The sequence below is a fragment of the Ptychodera flava genome, chromosome 2 (assembly GCF_041260155.1).
Source record: "Ptychodera flava strain L36383 chromosome 2, AS_Pfla_20210202, whole genome shotgun sequence".
NCBI lineage: Eukaryota > Metazoa > Hemichordata > Enteropneusta > Ptychoderidae > Ptychodera > Ptychodera flava.
Window position 1 is genome coordinate 14465339 of NC_091929.1, and position 26296 is coordinate 14491634.

General features: G+C 37.0%; 2 protein-coding genes and 1 long non-coding RNA gene across 3 annotated transcripts in view; 2 read left to right on the forward strand and 1 right to left on the reverse strand.

Moving 5' to 3' along the window:
• The window catches only part of LOC139115422 (synaptotagmin-12-like), a 402617-nt gene that overhangs the window by 306804 nt on the left and 69517 nt on the right, over nucleotides 1-26296 (reverse strand). The window lies entirely within an intron of this gene.
• Nucleotides 1-26296, forward strand: part of LOC139115441 (metallophosphoesterase domain-containing protein 1-like) — a 178849-nt gene that overhangs the window by 37879 nt on the left and 114674 nt on the right. The window lies entirely within an intron of this gene.
• On the forward strand, nucleotides 6312-25644 carry LOC139115405 (uncharacterized). Its single transcript, XR_011548116.1, has 3 exons — nucleotides 6312-7670; nucleotides 14621-14678; nucleotides 24760-25644. It is a non-coding gene; the product is annotated as an uncharacterized lncRNA (long non-coding RNA).

Sequence of the window (26296 nt, forward strand, 5' to 3'; positions counted from 1 at the left end):
AGTTGCACCAGCCCTTAAGATTTATGCCTCAGAAGTCCGACTCTCTATATTCAAGTGTTGCATATCTGAACAAATACCTCTCCCTTTTAAATGATGGCCGCAGGCATTCATAGTAATTGTCTTTCATAATATGGTGTTGAATTTCTAGCATACAGATACTTGCAGTTGATAGTCAGAAACCCTCATAGCAGCAGGTGTGTATTAGCCCATACAATACGGAGGTGTGAATCTGAGGGGCAGCCATGAAGCTGTTAAGGACGTGTGTCTGAACTATATGACAGCATTTATTTCGTTGTATCTATTGAGGAAACGGGACAATTTTTTCTTTAGTATTTGAATTTAGCGTGATGGTAACAATAAAGAGCATCGGGGAATTTTTATGGAACCGAACCAGAGGTGGATCGAGACTTTGGTGAAGAAATTATTTCATTTGAGGAGCTTTGTGAGCGATGTTTTTGAACGTCGTCAATGAGAGGGCCGCTGCAAACAACGCAGTTTTACTTCCGCTTCCAAGTTTGCGGTGGCTTATTTCTTAGATGCCCTATTAACAATAAAAAATACACTTCAACATATTTTGTCGAAAATGCTTGAAAGGTCTAGGACTTCATTGATGGTTGATCTATAAACGCCGACATGACTACAGCGGCCGGCTGTCCAGCCATGTAATTTGAAAATGAGGAATTGCAGCCTGATGTTATTTTGTGAGTTTGATGTTGCATGATGCAGGCTAAACATTCTCATTCACCAAGTTGAACTTGAAATATAATAGAGGTAGTTCCACTATAATATTGTTTCATAAACAGACCTTAAATGTGTGGAAAATATCGGCTCTCCAAACTACTTTGTTTTTAAATCAGGATTGTTCCCAACAGGAGTATCGTAAGTATATGTACATCATACACATACCAATGTGCAGGAGATAAACTAAGGTAGGACTGCACCCAACAGAGCGTGTTTCACTCAAAATCATTTTGCGAAGATTTATTAAATGTTAAGTAATTTATGAACCCAAGATTAAATATTGGTCGGGGTTTACCTTTTACCTTCTCAAGTGGTCGTAACTTGGATGACAAAGAAGTGTAAATATTTGCAAAATTATGTAAGTCAGCCGATTTTCTGAATTCTATTGTCTCAAAAATTCAGGATTTCAAAACAATTTCCTCTCTGACAGCGTAAAATTTTGCGAAATTTTGTTCGGCAATAAAGTTATTACAATTCGAATAAGAGGCATTTTATTTTTGCGTATCATGATTTTATCTCTTTTTTGAATTTCAGTCTTTCAACCTATCCATTTTAGGATAAAGATAAATAATAATACAAAATAAATAGTTTTTTCTAAAAATACTCCTTTTTAAATTTCAGGAGATAGCGTCAAGTTTTCGACCTAAATTTATCATCGATACTCAAATTAAGGTTTCCTAACCGAAATGTGTGTACTGCCCCCTTCATCGTTTGAGTAAACTATTTCTCCGATACTAAAACTTAAGATTTTGTACCGTTTTAAAAATACATACCATGAGGTTTCCTTACCGTATTATCATCTTTGATGAGAACTACTCCTATACCAAGGGCAATCCGTCTACTATGCGCTTGTATTCGTAAGGCGAGCGCTTCATTTTACATAACAACTCGTTTAACAACGGGAATCCAAACCTCAGGAAAGCACAAACGGTACTACATTCTCGTCAAGATTTTGACTGAATTTTGAAGAAGCAATAGAAACAGCAAACCAGGTTTCAACATAGACCAAGCAATAGGCCAAATCTTTTGAACAAGTGACGAAATTTTCTACTGCACTAAACTAGGTGTTACAATGTTTGTGTCATTGTGAGTGATTTTTTGACAAAACTGTCTATCCCGTGACCAGTAACCAGTGAGGTATCCATTTCTCTCAAACTGCGTTTAAACAGTATACGTTCTAGTTTTCTAGGGATCTGTAGTTAAATCTTTAATAGTGAAAATTCCTGTATTATATTTGCTGATTTGCCATTCGTGGTCTGCCATCTGGGAAAATCATGTTCGTCATCACATCTTTCTGTACGCATACGGGATGACAAAATGCTTAAATTTAGGAAATAATGTAAAGAAAAGGTAACAGATAGAATTTCTTATCCATTTTGCAAGCAATTGTTCTGTTCACACGCCATGAACGCCTTCTGTTTCCGTCAAAACCTACTACTCAATAGTCGGTCTAAGGAAATTTTCTTGCCGGTAACCAATACTGCAAGACGACGCGGTTGGTCGCTTTGCATTGCTTATGAACTATTAGTTACCCGACATACCAACCCATTGACGAAATTTTAGGACTGCTATTGAGTAATCCCCGAAAACTCTCTGGAGGACGTTGTTTGTATCAGATTCCCGGCCAACAGGAATCAGTTACTCAAGGAATTTGTAAACACAGCAGCGAGATCGACGTGGACTCTGAACTCCGAATATAAATTCTGGATAGTGTCTACTGAGCAAACATCTGTAACTGATATGAACTTGGACAGGCGCTTGTTGAAATTTTCTGTTCTGTTTAAACAGTATTGCCGGATAATCATTGTAGACTTTGTTCGTTTAGTCATCATTCATGTTGATTTTTAACATTATATTTTTTTTCGTAATTTCTTCTTTAATTTCTTGTATTACCATTGCTCAGGCCATAGTTTGCTTAAACAATATATCAATACCTAATGGATCAAACTATTTTCTTTTTAGTGCATGTTCTATGCAAATATTTAACCACCATCGTCTTTATTAAAGCGGGTGCCTGCTCATGTCACCTTGCATTGCCTAAGGATGCGACTCAGGTTAATAGGCAGTGCACGTATCGATCGGCATTTTCACATAGAAGAAGAGGTAACACACCCGACGTGGTAATTTTTTTTATCAGCTCGGTCACAAAAGAGTTCAAAAATTTGTTAGTTTTTCAAAAACAGTGCACATACGGTGTAGTTTTACTCGAAACCCGTGGTTTTCAATTTCCTTACTTGAAAAATTGCAAGTACAATCAACCTTAGTGATCTGTTTACGGCAATCGAGAGCTGGGTATACTGGGCAAAAAAGTCTTGTCTTGGAGTTTTGAAATTCGCTTTCAGATATATTCATTCACTGTCCATAGGTGAAAAATCAGGCAACTTTATTTGAATAAAGTACACTTTGCCAAAAACAGAACTGAGAAAATCGACGATTTGTGTAAACGACCCATTCGTCACACATCGTAGCGAAGAAGTCCAACTCACACACTGTTTTCTCAGAATTTTATAGCACCAGTACTTTGAAAGTTGAAATATTTAGCATCAGTTTTTGAATTTTGAACATGTTTAGAATCTCAGATCGCGTGAAAATTGAAAGAAATCGCACAGAGAAACTGCTATTGCTTGGTGCCAGCAGTGGGTAGTATTTACACAACAAACACAGCAGCATTTGTCGAACGCAAAACTGGCACATTAACTGTATACTGTTGTCTCAACGGTAACAATCTGGTTACCACCGCACCGTTCACTGTCAAGACGAAAATGTCGAAACTTGTGTAAAACAGTCTAACTACCCGATCGAGACCTGTGTGCTGTCGTCGCGTCGGGCATTCACTAGCCCTGCGTACGATGCTGTGTGTTCCGCTACAGCTAATAGCCCCGCTCACGGGGCTATTAGCTGTAGCGGAACACACAGCATCGTACGCAGGGCTAGGCATTCACTTGTTCTGAACCGTGACTAGAGTGGTCAACTTCCTGTTTCGCGATCGGCGATTTATACATGTTCTTTGTTAGAAGTGATTGTCAAGTTTATACTAGCGCCGATTTCTATATACAAACAGGACCAGGCCAACGGAGCTATTCATCGAAAAAGCTATTCCAGAAGCAATTTTTGAGGGCAGGGGAAATATTAATTTTGCTAGGGCAGGGGACATATTTTAGGTGTCAGGGGAGCAAATTTTAGTTTTTTTGTCGGGCAGGGCAGATATTGGTTGATTGTCCTGGGGACAGGACTTGGCGAAATACGAGGAGAGGGAAAGCTACTTGTAAAACGGGGATAGCGGGAATTCAGCCATGGTGTTTCTGGGGATGGGACACAGGGCAAGTACGTATACCTTTTAAAGGTTACCCAGACTGCTTAGCCTATCGATTGACCCAGCATCTCACTCTATGTACTGCAAGATTGAAACCAAATAGAAGGGCACTGCAGTATGTGTCTGCATGGGAATGTTAATTTTAAGGGGAATTTTTTCCTCAGGGCAGGGAAAAATCGACAGTTTCTTTTTCATCACAGGGTAGGGTAGCTTCATGTCTGCAGGGGAAAATGGAATGACAAAATTTTGAGGGGAATTTTTTTCCAGGGCAGGGGAAATCGGCAAGTTTTTTTCGCCACAGGGCATAAGTGGAGCTTCAAACATTCACAGTGGGGAGGGGAAACAGGCCAAAATATATTAGGGGATTGGTAAAAAATGAAGTTTGAGTGCGGTACGGTAAGTCGAAAAATGTTCAGTGGCAGGGCAAATTATCATGAACAGCTACCCTCATGACTTAAAGTTAGTCAGTTCACATTACTTGTCATGCACAATATATCTTATCATAGTAAGGACCGCTTTAAAAGTGCCTGCACCAACAGGACGTCAGTTGCAAGTTTTTTCTACCTAAAGATGAGATCAATAACTCTTGACACCATGAAAACTTCAGTCGTTCAAATGCATTTTTGCACTCCGCTGTAGGCATGCCCCCTTGCGTTACGACAGAGATTGTTATTTCAAGTGTCAAACTTCGCTTTTGTGTTCTTGTCTTAAATATATTGAGTCAGTACCAATTTTATCAAACCACAGTCCCCTTCGATTAAACTAACGCTCATGCCGTAGCGTAGAATAGTGCGTGCTGTCGTCGACGTCATGTTCCGAGAGAGGTTCGACTGGAGTCTATAGTGGAGTTACGCAATCCATAAGTTTCGCTCGACGAGCAATACAAGCGCATATCGATTTCTGAGATTGTTTCGAGTCATAGTAAGTTAAAATCAAACCCTGAATGACCGACTATATTTTATCCCGAAATCTTTCTTCATCGTAATGTGAAATTCTCTACACCGTTAATCTCTCCACTGTATATGTATGGCTTATGGTCCTGGCTTGCATTTTCGAAGATACTGAGCGCGAGTGCCAGTTAATGAACGTAAAAGAATGGTCTGACACGCGGTGTAGCTGATAGTTAGCCTTTCTAGTAATATTTCAGGAATTTCCCGATGTATTATATGACTCAATATTTTTCGTCAAAAGAAAGACTAAGTGTCGGTGGTCCAAAATTTGAAATATAAAAGTTTGCTATTGACTTGAAGTGAACCCGAATCACATCGTTAAATGTGACTTTTAATACGTGTCCCATCTATAATTGAAATTTTCTGTTGCCAGCAACACCTAAAAATTAAGTCGGCAACAGTTGAAGCAACGCAAAGACCTTTTGTTAAGGAAACACATATTTGAATGCAAAGCTAAAGAAGACCATTTATCTGTATTTTTTCGGTGTGTGTAGGACCAATGACCTATCATATAATCACTGAAACTAAATCGCTATTTTCTTTTTAATGCATGTTCTATGGCAGTGACGAATATTGAATCATCATCTTCTTAATTAAAAGCGGGTGCCTGCCCCTGTCAACTCGCACAACTGAATGTGTTGCTCTCGTGGAGAAGCATCGTACACAACTTGATTATGTAATTTTTCAATGGGCGTCCAATCTATAATTGAACTTTCCATTGCCAGCAACACCTACAATTATAGTCAGCAAAAGTGAAAGCAACACCAAGATCTTTGTCAAAAGAACACATATGTGAATGCAGAGCTAAAGAAGGCCAATTGTCTAATTTCTCATCGTACGCTCGCACGGGTCCGTATCCAGCTGCCTGGACCCATGACCTTGGCAAGCGAAGATGGTATTTTCAGTGTGTGTAGCGCGTAGGACCTATTATATAATCACTGAACCTACATCGCCGTTGTTCAGTTGTATATGTTTGTATGTTGTATATGTCCGCGAGGAAGACAGTGGCGGGATTGACGTCTTAAGGCCAGGCATCCCTTCGAAACAACGTTAGTACATTTGTCGGCGGCAACTGTGTATTGTAAATAATACAAAATATGTGGCTGTTTTGTGAATCTAATCCTGAAAAACTAATTCATCCGAATTTACCACACTGCTTGTATATTTTATCGAATAATTTTGTGGAACTCCTGGTGAATAATATGATTGTGATGTATATCTTGTTATTTATGTATACCAAATAAAGCCTGACAGTGTTCTACTTCCAGCACCGGATGCCCTGAACTTTGATCTATGCTATGAATTATTATTCACACGCTTACAGACTGTAAGATTTTGCAAGATACAGTATACTTTGCTGTAGCAATACGCTTGTTTATCGAACCGTGCTGTGTTAAACCCTGATTTGCACTCATTGTTTAACTAAGAGATCTTTGAACCGTACGATTGATAATCTGCTTGCAACGTCAGAGATATGGCTAACAACCGCAAGTCAAATTATAATGCAAAGGTCAGTGCCGTAAAAATTGAAACTTACAAACAATTTATTTCGACCAGCCGTCATCATGGAAGATTTTGGGAAATGTAAAAATACAAAACAATTCGTGTAAGTATAACTTCGGAGTTTTAGCGGTTGATTGGGGTCAAACGCGCTTCCTGTCTCTATTGAGAGCAACGTAGTCCTGAATGTGATGTTTACGCAATCATGGGTTCATGCATGGAGCTAGAAACGGAGCTCCATTGTTCATGTAAGCAATTATGAATAAAAACAATGCAACAAATATTAATACTGAAAATGTGAATGCTGTTGGCGAAATTGGCAGAATATCCGAGGTTTTTTTTGGAAAACGCACGTTTTATTAGTACACGGGAACTTTCCTCCCTTTACTATGGAGAACCAGCCGGGGTAACAGCTGGGTCGGATCACAGCTATATGTTTGTCATGTTATGCAACAGAAGGTATAAATATCAGCCTTAGCATTCTAAAGATTTGTACAATCCCTACATTTTCAGCACAGAGGTGAACAGAGCACAAATATCAGCACTTCGTGAATTAATGAATAAATCGTTTCACTGGTATTGCCATTGTCTCTTTGTGTTGATCACAAACTTAAATATAAAAAACTAAGTTGTCCAGTATGTCGGCGCTATAGATTAAAATTAATACATGTAAATCTCCCTATCCTATGGCATCTCTCTTTGCCTCTCTCCAAACATAGCGCGGTCAACACCACACCCATGCTCTGAATATTTTCATGTACAGCGCATGCGCATGCAAACTTCGAGCGCCAAAATATCTTATCCAGAGCAGTCAACTTGGTCAAGCAGAGACTTTTGTCTTTACAGTGTCGAGAATTCCCCGTTTCTTCTATACCGACTTAGCCACTGTGGCAGGTGCCCTGGAGAATGCTTATCCACTCAACCGAGTCCCGTAGGCGAGAGGCTGTTGCCCAGCGATGCACTAGCGAGTGGCCAAAACCCGAAAAAACTGTTCTCAATCTTTTTCTGAATCGCTTTCCAAAGATCACGGACTAAAGGCGGCCAGAACATTTCGAAATGCTACGATCGTTTACAAGATCGCGATATGCTGTTGTCACTGTTCGACATCCAGGCATGTTGATCGCAACATGAAGATAGGTACTGATGGCTAAGGCTCGTGAATTATGGTAAGTACATTGTTTGTTCTTTTGATGAATGACAGTGCTGTTGTACAAACCACTCCAAACAAGGTTGTTACATTTAATAGCTCTCTACGCTTGTTTCGGGATCATCTAAAAATGCACCGTTTAGAACCGTCCCGGAGAAAACTGTCTGTCAAAAATCGCAAGGAGAAATTTAGATCAAATTAATGTGAAGAATTTCACGAACATACGAAGTGTCGTTTTCATCTCTCTTATTTTTTGTACTGAATTTGCTACCGCGATGATTCAAAAGATAAGTATTAGGCTAATATTTAATGTTTTGAATGTCTTAACAACACACTTTTTGAATTAAAAATTATCGTGTACTATTCTACGTGGCATGTTTTATCTGGATAACGAATAGAAGTAGCGGCGGGCGGTAAACAGCATTAGAGACAAAACTGAATCACTATAGTGAGTAACTATAGTGCCTGTGTTAATTCACTGAAACTTGATCGACCCGCACGCCTAATTGGTCATAGACAGTTCCCGCCAATAAAGTCTAGATTAGGTCAACGTAGCAAAGTCTCCGTAACCAGGAAGGGTCCTTCCCCAGTAAACACCCTTCGATAGGAAAACTTTTTCTGAATAGAAAGCCAGAGTAACAAATCGGAATTTCCAGACTTTCAAAAAAGTAATACTAAAAGCACAAGTTATGTTAAAAAAACACAACGGATTTCTTTGACAACTTTGCCTAGACACTATACGTCACTTATGGCCTCCGCGTCTCCGACCCACAGATTGCTACGGCTGTGTTCACAAAAAACCCGATTGGGGGGGGGGGGGGGCTGGAGGAAATCAGGGGGGATTCGAAAATTTTTGGGGTAGTAGAGGGGAACTGGAAAATAATGCTCTACCTGTAAGGGGGGGGGACTTGAAAATTGTTGGTTCCCTTTTGTGTTTTACATTTTCCAATTCCAAGTTTTTGGAGGTAATTCAATGAAAAATGAATACCATTTTTATGTCATCAAAATGTTGTAATGTTAGTAATATTTTAACAAAATATAGAACCATTTTGTCACATTTCATGACTTTTATCTCAAAAAAATCTAAACGTGTGATTTGTTGTAAAATAACAAACTGGAGCCTTGTAACAGGGCAGAAGCTGCAACTGTTAATGATTTATGCAATATTTCTATGCAATATAACAACTACAGTTTCTTGCTATCTCCCTACAGCATGCTCAAACACACACTATTTAGTTTGTCGACAAAGCCTGTATGTATAAATATAAATATGTATTTTGTAATAATTTAATTGCATTCCAGACTGATAGTCAGTTGCCAGTGATACAAATGCATGGTACACATACACAGGCTGTGATAGTTAGCTGAATACTGGACAATTCAACATGCTGTAGGGAGTAGAACAAGAACGCTGTAGTAAAACTGAACAAAAATATTGCCAAAATTATCAAAATTAATACAGCTACTGCCTACGGGTAGTGTCACTGTCATTAATGCTCTGCTACTGCAGTGCCACTGTCACTGCATACCTGAACAGTGACAGAGATAGCTCTGACTCTGTTGTACATGGTAGTTAAAGAAGAGTTTGGGTCAAATGACGCTCATGACAGTGAAACATACTTGTACACAAGATCAGGCCAGAGAGCAACACATAGAACAATACATAGAATTTTTTTAATTCTGGCAAATGAGAATAATCAAATATTAAAGAAAAAAGATGCTCGATTTTCTAAATTTTCACATTCTTGTTATAAAATGATACAGAAGTCTTTGAACAGTAAGGACTAACTTAAAAAGCAAAAAATATGTGACCAAATTGAATTATTTATTTTTGAACCAAATTTGCAGTTATTACACCCAATGGTACAGAGATTAAAGTTTTTATTTGATTGAATATTTTAACCTTCCAGTATTGTCAATTTTGAGTAGCATCTCATTCATATGTGTCTTATAGATTTGAAACAAATTTTTGGTAAGTCACTGTGCAATATAGCAATTAGCCAGAATTCACAATTTGCCTATGCTTTCATGATTGTCATTTTGTGTGCTCTTCAGCAAGAGCAATTGACCTGGCCAGAGTTGATTTAACCCAAGTTGGCTTTTAGACCAATAAATCTAAAAAAATCACTGCTGCATTTAAGTAACTTGCCTTTGGACTATGACTATACAAAGTGCAGATAGTGATGAACACCGGTGAGCAGAACGGCGCATTACATATTTATTTTTTCTGCGCTCACATCATTTACAAATATGCGGGCCTGTGACAGTTGGGGGGGGGACTTGAAAAATTTTGACCACATAGAAGGGGGCATTTGAAAATGTTTTAGAGAACTTAGGGGGGATCTGAAAAAAAATATTTCAATCGAGGTTTCCTCCAGCCCCCCTCCCCCTAATCGTTATTTGTGAACGCAACCTTGATTTTAAAAGTTTTAGGACAACATCAAAGTATTTCGGGGCATTTAAGAAATTGAAACAACATTTATTTTTATTATTGATCTTTGGTACCCATGCTGGTAGTAAGGACTAACTTAAAAAGCAAAAATATGTGACCAAATGGAATTATTTATTTTTGAACCAAATTTGCAGTTATTACACCCAAAACTACAGAGATTAAAGTTTTTATTTGATTGAATATTTTAACCTTCCAGTATTGTCAATTTTGAGTAGCATCTCATTCATATGTGTCTTATAGATTTGAAACAAATTTTGGTAAGTCACTGTGCAATATAGCAATTAGCCAGAATTCACAATTTGCCTATGCTTTCATGATTGTCATTTTGTGTGCTCTTCAGCAAGAGCAATTGACCTGGCCAGAGTTGGATTAACCCAAGTTGGCCTTTAGACCAATAAATCTAAAAAAATCACTGCTGCATTTAAGTAACTTGCCTTTGGACTATGACTATACAGTGTTGAATCTAGGATCTTAGGATTGGGGGACATTTGGGCCCATGCCTTAAATTTTGGGGGACATTTTCAAAATTTGGGGGACAATTTTTTGGCAGGAAATTTGCATATTAATCTGCATATTAAATTAGCATTTATTTAAAATAAGTCTATGAAGTCTTTGTACATCTATTCAAGAATATAATTGTTTTGAATAAAGTATCACAAATTCTCTCACATTCATAGAAAAGATGCAGCACATTCTGTTAGTCTCAAGAGATAATTCTTTCAGTATTATGCAAAAATACAATTGACAATTTCCCCACAGTGAGAAAAGTAAGTTCATTTGTCATTTCACAGCTCTCATTGATAGAGCAGGACTTTTTTTAATGACTAGGTAGTCTCGATCTCTGCAGCAGTAAGTTCCCATAGACATAAAAGGGTAACCTAGGGAGTCTAGAGTGATGACGCTTTGTCCCAAGCAAGTTTGGAAAATGGCCGACACCATGTGCTGCATCGAGGCAAAACAAACACAGCACAACGTCCCGACTCTGACAATGCAAGCCGTGCAAGTATTAGTAAATGCATTCTTACTGAAGAACTTGACATATGACCCGTCTGGTATAAGATCTGAATAGATATTCACTGTTGTTCTCGCTAGATCGAATTTCTTGGCAAGCCATGCATGCGTGACCGTGGCATAACGACTTTGACAAACAACATGAACCAAGCTACGTCTAGTATCTCGATCCATGTGGACACATGAAATGTTTCAGAAAATTTTGGAATTTGGTTTGATTTCCGCTTGATCAAGAACATGTTTTTTCTTTTTGAATGGAATAGGTGTGTTGGCTACATTTTTCAAAAACCTTTCTGTGTGAGAGTTAGTTTGAAATTACTCCCGTACGTGAATTTTTTTTCTCGTCACGGCTGTCAGTCAGTACATTCACAAACAAGTTTTATTGACAATGTAACAAACGCAAATGTCATTTCAAAACGGACGTGTGCTGCTAAAGTATCATAAATGAAATCATTGGTAACATTCTAGCAAAATATAGCAAATCATCACGCAAAGTGGTTACGTTTAACAATGAAAGAAAACACACGTTGACCTATTTACAGACCCCCCCCTCATTGTGAGTGCGCCCAAAGTGACGCACTGGGTAGATTTCAGAGCGGGATTTTTTGCTGAAACGCGTCAATCCCGCGATGGCGCGCTCTAGATTCAACACTGACTATACAAAGTGCAGATAGTGTTGAACACCGGTGAGCAGAACGGCGCATTACATATTTATTTTTTCTGCGCTCACATCATTTACAAATATGCGGGCCTGTGACAGTTGGGGTGGAGACTTGAAAAATTTTGACCACATAGAGGGGGGCATTTAAAAATGTTTTAGAGAACTTAGGGGGGATCTGAAAAAATATTTCAATAGAGGTTTCCTCCAGCCCCCTTCCCCCTAATCGTTATTTGTGAACGCAACCTTGATTTTAAAAGTTTTAGGACAACATCAAAGTATTTTGGGGCATTTAAGAAATTGAAACAACATTTATTTTTATCATTGATCTTTGGTACCCATGCTGGTATGTACCAATTCTGATCAAATGTGAGCGACACCGTATCATTGCGGTATTTTTTTACAACAAATCACACACATTTAGATCGGGATAAAAGTCACGGAATGTGACAAAATTGTTCTAGATTCTGTTAAATTATTAATAACATTACAACAATTAGATGACATAAAAATAGAGACAATGTCACTGTTTGCTCCCATATAGTAATTAAAACAAGCCAACAATTGTATGGAACATAGACATACATATAGACAGACTGACAAACACAGATTGGCACAGAGTGATGACATAGTCCCTCAAGCGTGTCTTGGCCCATGGAGAGTGATAAAGATATGACAAACAGCTGTATGTAATGATAACATTGTTAAATATAGGTCTACAGGCACTCAGGCTGGATGTGTAACAGCAATTTGATAAGTTTCTTTTTTTACTTTTCTACTTCTATGATAATTTTAAGACAATAAATCTACAAGGCAGTTTATGAATCAACAAATATGTTATCTTTTACAGGCACACAGCAAACTGTTCTTGATTTTTCATTTACAATATTTGACATAGACAGAAATACATAACATGCAGCCAATGTTTTGTGATGAAATATGCAAATCTGTATTTTTAAGGAATTTTTTGGTCATTTTTGGTCAAAAATTTATTTCTTCAAAACCGCTCATCTGACAGCTTTGATATTTGGTATACAGGTTTGAATATATAACGAAATCTGCAATTTTGTATATTTGGTGCAATGTTTGCCATATTTGGTCAAATGATATACTTCTCAAGCGATGAAATTCGTTTCTTCGCTTCGATAAAGTGTGTATGTGCGATGTATGATAGTGAGCATGCGTGCGTGAGTGCTTCACGAACTCTACAACGTGTTGAGAGGTCTCAGTCAGAAAAATGTAACAACTTAGCCGGCTATTGAACCACTCTTTTTTGGGAGTGGAGATTTAGCCGACTTGTTCTGTCTCAGGCCTCTCAGCTAGGCGACTGATACCGTATGTTGTGGGTTCGAATCCGATTGAAAACTATCCGTATCTCAAATACTACTTGTCTGATACCTTTGATATTTGGTATAAAGGTGCCTAGGGGTTGTCTTAGTGTGATATATTGAAATTTGGTGAAATTATCAATTTTTGTATTTTTGGGTCAATTTTTGCCATTTTTGGTCAAAATATTTGTTTGTCAAAAGGTTTCCGCTTGGAAATTTCCCCATTTGTCTATGATACTGCAATACTTGTTTAACTTGGTGGCAGTTTGAGATATACCATTATCATGGAGATGTGGCAGCATCATTAACAGTGGAAGCTCTAAATGCCCATTCTTACATGCATGTTACCTTTAATAGACTCCTGTTGTGCAATGATTGACCTTAGAGAAACCAGATATTGTTTACATAAAGTACAATATTGTAAGAGGACACCATTATTTTTTTATATGGTAGATTGTATCACTAGGTATGATATACAAGGTTGCATGGTATTGCCGAACTGTGTGTGATCAACAGTTGCCAACCTTTTACTTCAGTGGACAGTGCGTCAAAAAAATTTCATATGCACTTGAATATGAATATCACAAGCTCAAGCTGCGTAGAATCTGTTGAATATTGTGTATACACTCACTCTTGCTTGCCACGTGTAACCAAATGTGAGCACGGTGTCACTTTGACGCTATTTTTATTCAAAAATATTTTTCTCAAAAAACTACTCATCTGATAGCTGTGATTTTTAATGACAGGTCTGTAGGACTTATCGTAATATGATATTCTGATGAAGTCTTTAAGTTTGTATTTTTGTGCAATTTTTCGCATTTCGGGTCGAAAAATTGTTGTTTGTCAAAAAACTACTTGTCTTATAACTTAGGTATCTTGTAGACATGTCCTTAGGAATGATCTAAGTGTGATATGTTTAAATTTGATGAAATCTTCAATTGTGTATTTTTTGCAATCATGTTTGCCATTTTGGGTCAGGCCATCCTGAAGCGAGCTAACAAGGATTCCCACCTTATTCATCAACGCATGTGTCACATATAGCTATTCCGCCTCATCGTTATTCGCTTGACCTCTATCAGTTGTAAGGTCGCTTTTAATGTCGACTGTAGCTCAAACCACATTACAAACATAGATATAGAAGACAAATTCTTGTGTTTTAATGCTTAGGGATATACTCTGTGCTCATTGTTAGGAAAAATGATGCCCATTTACAATTATTGTCAACTGGCACTCATCTACTAATTGCAGAGGATGAACAGGGGAAATTAGATTGAAAATAAACTTAAATCTTTCTACTAACTTGCTTTTGTCAAATATCTAACACTAACACCAGGCAAGCCATTTCTACCCAGATCAAAAGAGAAGCAAATAAATATGATCAAGTTTTTGAGATGTCAAATGTTCAACATCAAAATTGTAACCATGTGGGAATGTGATATGTAACTGCCTACAATTGCAACTTGGCCCTCTTAGATTTGTGTGATCACACATTGATGTTCTCAACTGCTCTTTCTCCCCAGAAGAACAACATTGTTGGGAAGCTTCAAGCCAAAGAAAAGAAAACAAGATTTTGATAAGGTAAGGTAAATTGCACAATTCAACATACAGTCGACAGGCTAGGAAATGTTTCAGATGATATCAAATGATCTTTTGTAGCTCCAGTCGTAAAAATGCAAGAAAGATATTTTAGTTCTCACGGACACCGTCCGGGGGATTTACAGATTTGGTCATATCCATGCGTCCGTGTGCCCGTCCGTCCGTCCGTCCGTTCGTTCATGCAGATATCTCAGAGATGCCCAGAGTTATTTTATTCAAACTTTGTACATGGATAATTTGTTCTGCGATCCAATCCTCTATGGCTTTGTTACGGCCATTTTATTGAGAAATCGGAACAAGGACATTTTGTAAAAGAGCTCTGTTTGTAGAGTAGATGCACTAAATTTCATGAAACTTTGTAAGATTTTTTCTGCACAGAGATCTGATAGCACACAATGGGATTTGTCAGAATTGAATCATTTAATTTCTAAATTGCATATTTGATGAATTTTTGTAATTAGGGTGATATGTCAAGAAATACTGCAGCAAATTTCATGAAACTCGATACAGATCTTATGGCATAGCCCCATATCAGTTTGCAAAGACACTTGGCAAGCTCATACAAATTAATTGCTAATTTGCATATTTAATGAACTGTCCTAATTTCCAGAACCACTGCATCAAATTTGATGAAATACGGTACAGATCTTGATCTTTGAGTACTGTAATACCGTATGATGACATTAAGCATATCATGTCAATTAATTGCTAATTTGCTCATTTGTTGATCTTTTGTAATTAGTGTGATATGTCTAGAAAAGTTGCATCAACCACGAAACGTGTCACTGATTTTGAATTTTTGGAGGTTTAATGGCATGCAATAAATTTTTGTAATTAGAAAGATATATCAAGAAATTATGCATCAATTTTCAGAAAACTTGGTATAGATGTTGAGCTCATATTGCTTTAACATTTCAATGAGGACAATTATCAGTCTCATTCAAATTAATTGCTTATTTGCATATTTAATGAACTTTCCTAATTTGTTGGTTTTGTTCAGAAACAGTGTATCAAATTTAATGTCTTGTTACAAATGTTGATCTGTTAGTACTGTTATACTGTGCAAAGACATCAAGCAGTACCATGTCAAATGATTGCTAATTTGCATATTCGATGATCTTTTATAATTAGTATATTTCTAGAAAGGCTGTATTAAATTTGATGAAATGTGGTACAGAAGTTGATCTCCCAGTAGTGTTATGGCATGAAAATATATGTAGAAGTATCACACCAGTTAACTGCTGATTTGCATATTTAATTAATTTTCGTAAGTCAGCTGATATAGCTCATCAAATTTCATGAAACTTAGTACAGATGTTGACCTCATTGTAAGGATTACTTCATATGTCATACATATGCAAGGCGATTTGTTTTGTAATAAAATGCAAGATGGCCGCCAGACGGCCATTCTATTACAAGTTTTTTATCACAACTGGAAGTTGTGATATAGAGGTGGTTTCAACCGGTGTTTGATGTCGTCCATTTCCGTAAACGACAAAAAGTCAAAAACTGCTGAACGGACTGCGTTGATATTTGATACCGATACATAGACTGGTTCCAAGGTTCCAATTCGGAAAAATGGAGCCAAACGGAGCGCCGGTTAGATAGTTTTGGGAAATTTCTAACCCCCCTTTTTATCTAATTGATTTTAGGGGTCTTTCATATATGTAGTTTTGGAATGTACACCAATCCTGCATTGTGGACTGTTTTATGAGTTGTTGAACAGAAATGAGGTTTTGATGAATGTTAGAAATATGCAGGATGGCTGATTCGAAGTATAAGAGATTTCTATGGTCTTTTGGGCATCAAAAGCATTAAAAAAAACATATTTCATAGTTTAGATTCTCACTTTTGAGATGACCTAGGCATTTGTTAAGTAAACATCTTTGAGTCAATATGCAGACTTTGACATTCCAGAGATTAAGTATCCACAACCTCACATGTTACAGTCTTTCACTACAATGGTATGGCCCAAACACATTGTTATCAATGGAGAGTGTGGACCTGTCTACAGGAAATTGGGTGAACAGGTTAGACAATGATGTTACAAGTTGTAGGTTAGTTATCAAGGTAGCACCAGCATAGAGTCCTGAGTATCTGTCCATGTGTTCTCACAGCAGTTTACATGGAAAAAATTATTTGAGAAGTTTCTCTCCTTTAAATAGAAGTATATTACAATTTAAACTTGTCATGGATAGATTGCTCTCAAATGATCTGAAACACAGTTATTGCCCATTAGCAACAAATCTATAGCAAGATTTATGTAAAGTTCATGAACTTACACAAGGTATTAGACAAAAGATGACCATGACTTTGCTACTTTTCAACATTTATTTCAATCAGATTTCCCCAGCTTAGTGTATAATTTTGTAATCTTAATTACTGTCAACTTAGCTTTACTAACTTATTCATACCTCATTATTCTTACACTACTGTTATACCTTATAACCACAAAATTTCAAGAGATGCATATATGATTGTCATCTTAAAGCGCAGTGGTCGTCGCGCTGCGCATCCTCCAGAGGGGGTCCCCCTCTGTTGTAAACAAATCCAAGAACGCCGCACATGTTACGGGTTGATTGTAATGTTTGCGATATTGCCGCTTGTTAAAATGGCGGCTGATCTGTCACAAGCATACCAACTAACCAAATGTAACACGCAATAAAAGGTCAATTAATATAATCTAAGTTAAATATCTGCTGAATATTGAACAATAATTGCACGCTGGATTGAAATCACATTTGCTCATGATTTTCTTGAATCAGTTGAATGGGGCTCGGCTACTGTTATCGCTCGAGCCATAGAGCTAGACGTACGCATGACACGCATGTATATACGCCAACAGACTATCAACGACCGGGCTCTAGTTTTCGATATCGCTAGCAAGGACGAGAGCTTTCATTTCAAGAGGCCCGACAGGAGTACAAAGACAACAACCCAAACTACAGAAATCTACAGCTCGCAGAGCAATGCCCGCTGCAGCAACAAGCATCTCTGCATCTGTTCCGTTCCGTGGTCTGTATGAACGTCCGTGTCAAACCGGGTTATGGCGCGCTACACTCGGCTGTGGAGAATCCAACTCAACTACAAAGTTTACCCCGTTTGGGGGTGCAAACGAGAATTCCGAGTACAGGTATCAAGTCAAGCGAACGACCTTTCATAGGTCTTCTTGTTATGTGGGGGTTATCTCACTTGAAAGAGGATTCAGACCTACCTGGCAATCATGAGGTACAACAACGAAGTTTGCCCAGCACCGTTAGGCCTGCACCAGCTAGCGGTTGGATCACTGCCATGACCGTGCACAGGACCGGGGCACAGGATCTCTCGATACGTCTATGCACGGTGTAGCCGTGCAATTTTCCTGCCAAATGCCGCGAAAACCCGCTCGTTTTGTCTATAGTTTCCTGTTATTTTACTATTTCTTACCACGTAATACTAGGAGAAGCAAGACATGGTGATCAACAGATGGTTGTGGGCCAAGTCGTCGCGGGCCGGTACGTTGTGGGACCGAATTGTCTATATCCGTGTACGTCAACGCGGTGACCGTCTCCCAACAACATCTCCCGTGCCCTGCTCTGGCTTGCCGATCATGGTCTTGAGTGTAATTTTTGTGTTAGGCATTGTGCTTGTTGCTGGTCTACATATATAGGCAATGTTGATCATTTTAGTTATGTATTTTCACTGTGCTGTACATAGCATTGTGTACAACCAGCGTGATCGCGCGCGATCAAACCTTTTTGTCCACTGTGTCTGCGTGCAGTAAACTCAGCGACATAATGTGCTGAGTGTAGTGTCCCAATGTTCGTAGCTCTACACGAGTTTATAGATAGAAATACACCACTGAAGTTCGTTTCCGATCTTAATATTTTACTATTGCATGATGTTGAGTCTTACAAAGGCCTTAACAAAGTGGGGGACTGCTCCCATCTCACTCCTATTGAAGTTGAGAAGACTTATGTTTACAAAAATTTATGTTTATCAACAAAAAAATCACGCACGCGCAGCGCGACGACCACTGCGCTTTAACAAACAATTTACAAATATGTCTTCTGCTTTTTCTCCATATACATATACATGTCTCTTTTCTCATGAAATGAGCTTAAAATCGCAATGTGAAAAATAGTCTGTCAGCTATATGTTGCTCATTGACTTCGTGGTCTGTCTAATTCACAGTGAGTGTGGTTGTTGATAAATCCCGATAATACTAGGCGGTCATTATGTCCAAGCGCCATTGGCGGTATTTTTTAACATAATGACCATAGGTCATTACTGGTGAACAGACTGCATTGATATTTGGTAGAGATATTCAGACTAATTCCAAGTTCCGATTCCGAAAAATGGAGCCAAACAGAGCAGCGGTTAGATAGTTTGGGAAATTTCTAACCCCCTTTGACTAATTGATTTTAGGGGTCTTTCATATATGTAGTTTTGGAATGTACACCAATCCTGCATTGTGGACTATTTAATGAGTTGTGGAACAGAAATGAGGTTTTGATGAATGTTACAAATATGCAGGATGGCTGATTCAAAGTATCAGAGATTTTCATGCGCTTTTGGTAATAAAATTGATAAAAAACAACATATTTAATGTTTTAGATTTCTCGCATTTGTTATGACCCTTAACATTACAGACTTGATGACATAACTAGCTGCTGGACCTGCTTACTGGCGCATTGATTTAAAGACAAAGATCTTTTTATTTTGTAATAAGGACGTGTGATTTCGTAAAACATAGTCTATTAGCCTGGAAATGTGATTTTTGCGAATATTGCTTACCCCACTGACAAACAGTGTGGTTTGAAAATGGCTGGAATTCGCTACTTCGGGACTTTGTTTTCTGTGTGCATTTACTGACAAACTCCAAACCCGCAGCACCTACCCATTCAGTATTTCATGTACAGGTGTACCCAGAGATAGAGTAGTTTCACAATGTGCCAGTTGTGATCAGTGCCATTGGCGCTATTTTTTATGTACAGAGCCATAACTCGGGCATATCTCAACTGATTTTATTGAAGGTTGGTACAAGGACATTGATCTATATCATATATATGCACGTTGATTTGTTTTGAGATACGATCCAATATGGCTGCAGTGCGGCCATTTTGTTACAATTTTTCATGTACAAAGCCATAACTCGGGCATATCTAAACCGATTTTATTCAAAGTTGGTACAAGGACATTGACCAATGTCATAGATATGCATTTCAATTAATTTTGCGATACAATCCAATATGGCTACCGTGCGGCCATTTTTTACAATTTTTTTATGTACAGAGCCGTAACTCAGACATGTATCAAGCTAATTTATTCAAAGTTGGTACAAGGAGATTGACTAATGTCATACATATGCACGTCAATTTGTTATGTGATATGATCCAATATGGCTGCAGTGCGGCCATTTTGTTACGATTTTTCCATGTTCTGAGCCATAATACTCAGGCACATCTCAACCGATTTTATTCAAAGTTGGTACAAGGACATTAACCTATATCATACATATGTATGTCAATTTTTTTCATTATATGATCCAATATGGCTGCATGGCAGCCATTTTGTTACAATTTTTTCATGTCCTTAGCCAAAACTCGGGCACGTCTCAACCGATTTTATTCACCGATTTTATTGAAACTTAGTACAAGGACATTGTCCTATGTCATACATATGCACATTGATTTTGTTTTGTGATATGATCCAATATGGCCGTCGTATGGCAATTTTTTTTCCGATTTTTACGCTCCCATATATGCATATGTATATATGCAAGTGGGAGGTATTCGTATAAGGTAGCAAAATGGCGTCTGTGTGTATGTATGTATGTAAGTATGTATGTATGTCTGTTAGTCCGTCCACATCAAAAACTCCTAAACCGTAGCACCTACTGTCTTAGTATTTGGTGTACAGGTGCACCTAGGGGTGGAGATGTGAATTTGTTCAAATGAACATGTCAGTGCCAAAAATATACAAATGAGGGGGAAAAAAGGAAAAATCCTGCAAATGGCTAAAACTCAGTAAGCATTGGTCAGATTTGGTTGAAACTTGGTATGCAGATTTCTTTAGGTATTTTCAATTATGTGTGCAAAAATTGGGATGAAATTTGCATGTTTGTATTTTTATGGGTTTTTTTTTACGTTTTTAGTCAAAAAATCTTGTTCTCTGAAATCGCTCGTCTGATTGCTATGAAACTTAATATTCATGTTCCTCAGAATGACCTCAGTAATGCTTGTACAAATTGTATTGATATTGTCATATTTGTAATTTTGGGGCAATTTTCCCAATTTTTGATAAAATTTTTTTAATCCAAAAACTACTGATTTGATAGCTTTGATACATGTATTTGGTATACAGGTATCTAAGATTAATCTCAATATAATGTATTGAAGGTATGTTGAAACTGGCAATTTTTTTTATTTTGGGGGCAATTTTTGCCTTTTTTGGTCAAAGATTTTTTCTCCCAAACTTCTGATCTGGTAGCTTTGATATCTAGTGTACAGGTTCCTAGGGTTTATGTTAATTAGATATATTTAAAATTAGGATGAAATCTGCAATTTTGTATTTTTTGGGCAATTTTTTCTCATTTTTGGTCAAAAAATTTGTTTCTCAAAATTTACCAGTCTGATTGCTTTGATATTTAGTAAACCGGTCCTTAGGGTTTTTGTTAATAAGATATATTGAAATTAAGTTGAAATCCCGAAATTTGAATTTTTTGGGCAAGTTTGCGAAACTTTCAGGTTTACTGGGATATCTTTCATTTTGTATTTTTAAGATTTTTTTTGGTAATTTTATACCTACTGGAACTAAGAGTATATAATGTGGTGATTTAGTAAGCATTTGATATGGTAAACTGTATTTGGTGTTGAAATGCGGTAAAAAAATCCTGGCAGATTTTGAAAAAATTCCAAACAAATGCCAATAAAAAATTCAGCCAGAGAAGGTTTGACAAAAAGAAAGGGTGGGAGAGTGGGGAAAAAAGAATGTACAATGGATAGGATAAAAAAGATAATGTACCTCATCGATCTTCCAGACACTATCCCTTATCAAATGGTCCATCCCGATGTATTTTTGTGCACAATTAACCATGCAGTGTATTTTAGTTTAAGATGTCAAGTTAGGTAAGGATTTGAAAGGAGTAGTCAAGTTCACCACAGTTTTACTTTATCTCTTGTGTCATCATCCTTGTGTAATTGGTGAAGTTTGTAAGTTGTTCCAGATGTGGATGCACCAGCTGTTCTGGAAGACAACAATGTTTACTTTTCCCTGTTGGGTTTCTGAGTTGATGATTGTATGTTGAAATTTCTCCATGTATCTGGTGTATGGGCAAAGTGTAAGCATCGGTTGCGTGTTATGTATTTCAGTCTATGTCAAATTTTATAAATGAAAAATCAAGAACAGTTTACTGTGTGCTTGTAAAAGACAACATATTTGTCAATACATAAACTGCCTTGCAGATTGATTTTCTTAAAGATTATCACAGAAGCAGAAAAGGAAAAACAAACTAATCAAATTGCTGTAACATATTCACTCTCAGTGCCTGTATAGGCCTATACTTAACTATTTTATCATTACATTCAGCTGTTTGTTATATCTTTATCACTCTCAGACACTCCATGGGCCAAGGCACACTTGGGGTCAATGTCATCACTCTGTGCCAGTCTGTGTATGTCAGTATGTCTGTATATGTATGTCCATGTTTCATACAATTGTTGACTTGTTTTGATAACTATATGGGATGGGAGCGAACAGTGATGTTGTCACTATTTTTCATGTCCGCAACCATAACCCAGACACGTATCAAGGGAATTTATACAAAGTTGGTAAAAGGACATTGAGTTATGTTATACATATGTACGTCGATTGGTTTAACGATATGGTCCAATATGGCCACTAGGTGGCAATTTTGTTATGGTTTTTTCATGTCGAGAGCCATTACTCTGGCAAGTCTCAACTGATTTTATTCAAAGTTGGTACATGGACATTGACTTACTGGTATGTCATACATATACGTGTTGATTTTTAGCTCATATTTGGTTTTATATATAAATACCAAAAAGAGCTTATATGATCAGTCTGAGTGGCGTCTGTATGTCTGTATATTTGTTGGAATGTATGTGCGGATGTATGTCCGTCACATACAAAAGCTCCCATACCGCCAAAGCTACCGTCTCAGTATTTGGTGTACAGGTAGACATAGGGGTTGAGATGTGAATTTGTTCAAATGAACACATCAGTGTCAAAAATGTTCAAATGAGGTAAGAAAAAGGGAAGTACTGCAAGTGTGCCGGAGTGGTGGCAGTGAACTGAATCAGCCAACACATCTGAATAAGAGAATTTTGACCTTTAACCTATTTGTATGCAGGGTACCTATTATGTTTGGGAGTGGTAGCAGTAACTGAAACAGCTAATTGGTCATTTCCTGTCATTGTTTATGAACTGTGACATATTAACAGATCTGCTGAAACCATGGATGTCTATTTTGTAGTCCAAGGTAGAAAGATTCTCTGCTATGCATGTTGCTAAAGTTGACCTTCAGTACCTAAAGTTTCAGACCTTATTTACTGTTGTCATTCTTAATTTTCTCCTTTAAATATTTCTTGTTGTTTTTCTGGTTGTACTGTGCAGAAATTGTCATAAAATCAACGTATAATTTTCCTGCACTGAACAGATAGAAATAACACTTATTGTTGATCTTTGGTATGTACTAATTCTGATCAAATTTAAGCGACACGTATAATTGCGGTATTTTGCAATTTGTTACGATTTTCTCATGTACAGAGCCATAACTCAGACATATTTCCACCAGTATCATCCAAAGTTGGTACCAGGACATTGACCTATTTCATACATATGCTCGTCAATTTGTTTCACGTCATGTAGCAGTATCATGTCAATTATTTAAGTTCCGTTATTAGGCTGATATGTCAAGAAATATTGCAGCAAATTTCATGAAATGTTGTACAGATGTCAAGCTCGCATTGCTGTAACATTGAAAAAGACATTTATCAGTGTTATTTCAATTAATTTGTAATTGCATATGTTATGAACTTTCGTAATTAGAGTGATATATCCACAAATTAATGCAACGTCAAATTTGATGAAACGAGATACAGACGTTGATCTCATAGAGTTGTAAATACTGCATCAAACTTTATGAAATATGGTACCGGTGATAATCTGTTAGTGTTAGGATAGTATGCAAAACATTTTTTCAACATCCTGTTGATTAATTCCTAGTTGACTCATTTTATGAACTTTAGGATGGTAGCCTACATTGGTTTTATGTTTTCATCACTATGGAACTCATTCTTGGCCATTGAGTGCCATCTGTATCAAAGTATTTTTATCACAGACCTCATTAATGAAGAGGACTCTATCCTCTCTGAGGACTTGTAATCAAAGTACCCATTAACAAGTGGGGACTGTGTCATCAACGATGACTTGTTTAAGTGTGTAATGAACTTGCCTAATTTGAGTTATGTCTATAATTAAATGCTTCATCAAATTAGATGAACTTTGTACAGATGTTATCTCACAGTGTTGTAATACAATTCATTGACACTTGTTGGTATTGTTTATAAAATGTGGTTCACGTGATAATCAGTCAGTGTTTTAATAGAATGCAAAAATATTTTGAAACATCTTCTCGATTAATTACTATTTGACTTATTTAATGACCTTTTATAATTAGGAAGGCAACCCCACATTTGTTATACGTTTTCACCACAATGGAACTCATTTTTAATGATAGGCCCAATTAATAAAATAAGATTCTATCCGCTAAGCTAGACCTATGTTGATCAGCATCCTTGGTTAGTTCATCTGTTCACTGTACGAATGTTGTCCTTGTGTCCAATAAAAATTTTGTTTGTATACATTGCAAGATCACTTAAAATTGAATCCGGCAAAACCTTAACCAGATGTATTATTACCCAGGTGTATTATAAATATCACGACTGAAATGAAAACATGTTCAAACTAACCTATAGAACTATGAAAGATACAAAAGACATACGACAGTGTGCATGTAGGTGTTCAATTACCATTATTCATTATTTCTTTCTCTCCTCAGGTACAATACATGATGAACAATGAATATGGATATGAAAGAGAGTAGGTTCTTACCATCAAAGATGAGCTGTGCTAATGGAGAGGGACATATATTTAGCAGAAACTATCATCGCATGTTCTTACTGAGACATCTGTCTAGCTCACCACTCTTTCAAAGAGTAATGGGCAAAGGCAAACAATACTGTACTTTTTAAAGTTCATATTTAAAGATCAGTGAATGACAGTGACGTTTTCTAATTACTGTTGGTAATAATGTCAAGTGCTTTGAAATGGCCTACTCAAAACAGCCTTCGTATCCGTTGTGAAGATATACTGGACATAATCTTATTATTATTTTTCCTTCTTTAAATAAGCTCTTTGTACGTTTGTTTTTAGACAGTTTGTCAGAACGGTTTTAACATTATTACAACATTTAAAGAATACAGTTGTGCTGCATTTTCATGATGTGATATCGGTCTTGATGACCTTGTTTGTTACAGAGGTGTGAATAAGTTCAAAATATTCGGGCAATTAATATGCCAATTAATATAATATTTAGGAATTCTCAGTCAGCTGTATTTAAATATGCCTTCATTTGCCACCAAAATATTAATTGCAAATCTAACAAACGAAAAAAGAGATTGGATAACGCTCATTATATGTAAATGTGATAAAAATTCAATCTGTTTTCTTCGTTTCTGTCTATAGTGATCTACCATAAGAGGAAACCAAAAGTAAAAGAAAACATTTTGTTTTGCACTCTGTAACGGTATTTTCTATTTTATGAGATTTACACTTTGAATTGCTTAATTTTTTGAACAGAAAAATAAAAATAACGTCTGAATCTATGTATAAATATGTGTCTGTGGATGTTTTATTAACTGCCGCACTTAATTTTGTAATGCCCTGCAAATGTTTACATGCATTAAAGAAATGTGTGATTATTGATTTGCTCTACTATCAAATGTGATTGCATCAATAGGACAATATCGAATAGGCTAATGTTATGTGAACGAATGGAAAAATTATTTTTCAATATCAGAAATTTTGCATATAGTGAGAACTCTAATATTCTTAAAAGAAATGGAACCAAGAAATTAAGAGATATCAGTACAGTGAGCACTTTTGTAAGTGCCAGTAGGAAAGTTACAGCAGGGGTCAAAAGAAGAATTGCCTTCCAGCTAAAATCACTTCTATAAAATATATATTATTCACCAAAATAACTCTTTGATCAGTGTCCAGCAATATGCATCTTGAGCCACCCATGACGAGAGACTGAATTGTGATGTTGTCTAACGAATTCCCGTTCTACTGGATTAAATAATGCCTCTTGTGTACATTTTATGCCATCTATGCATTTTCAGTTAGGGATATTCTGAGTAAAAATGTGATAATCATCCCGTCAAAATTATTGGTAGAGGTCAAACTGATAATATTAATGGCAATATTTCTAGAGGTAAAACATAATGTGCATTTCCTAATGGCCATTAATGTGATGTTGAGTAATGCAGTGACAGATATTCTAGCTGGGGTAAACAAAACTGGCCAGTTATGTAACC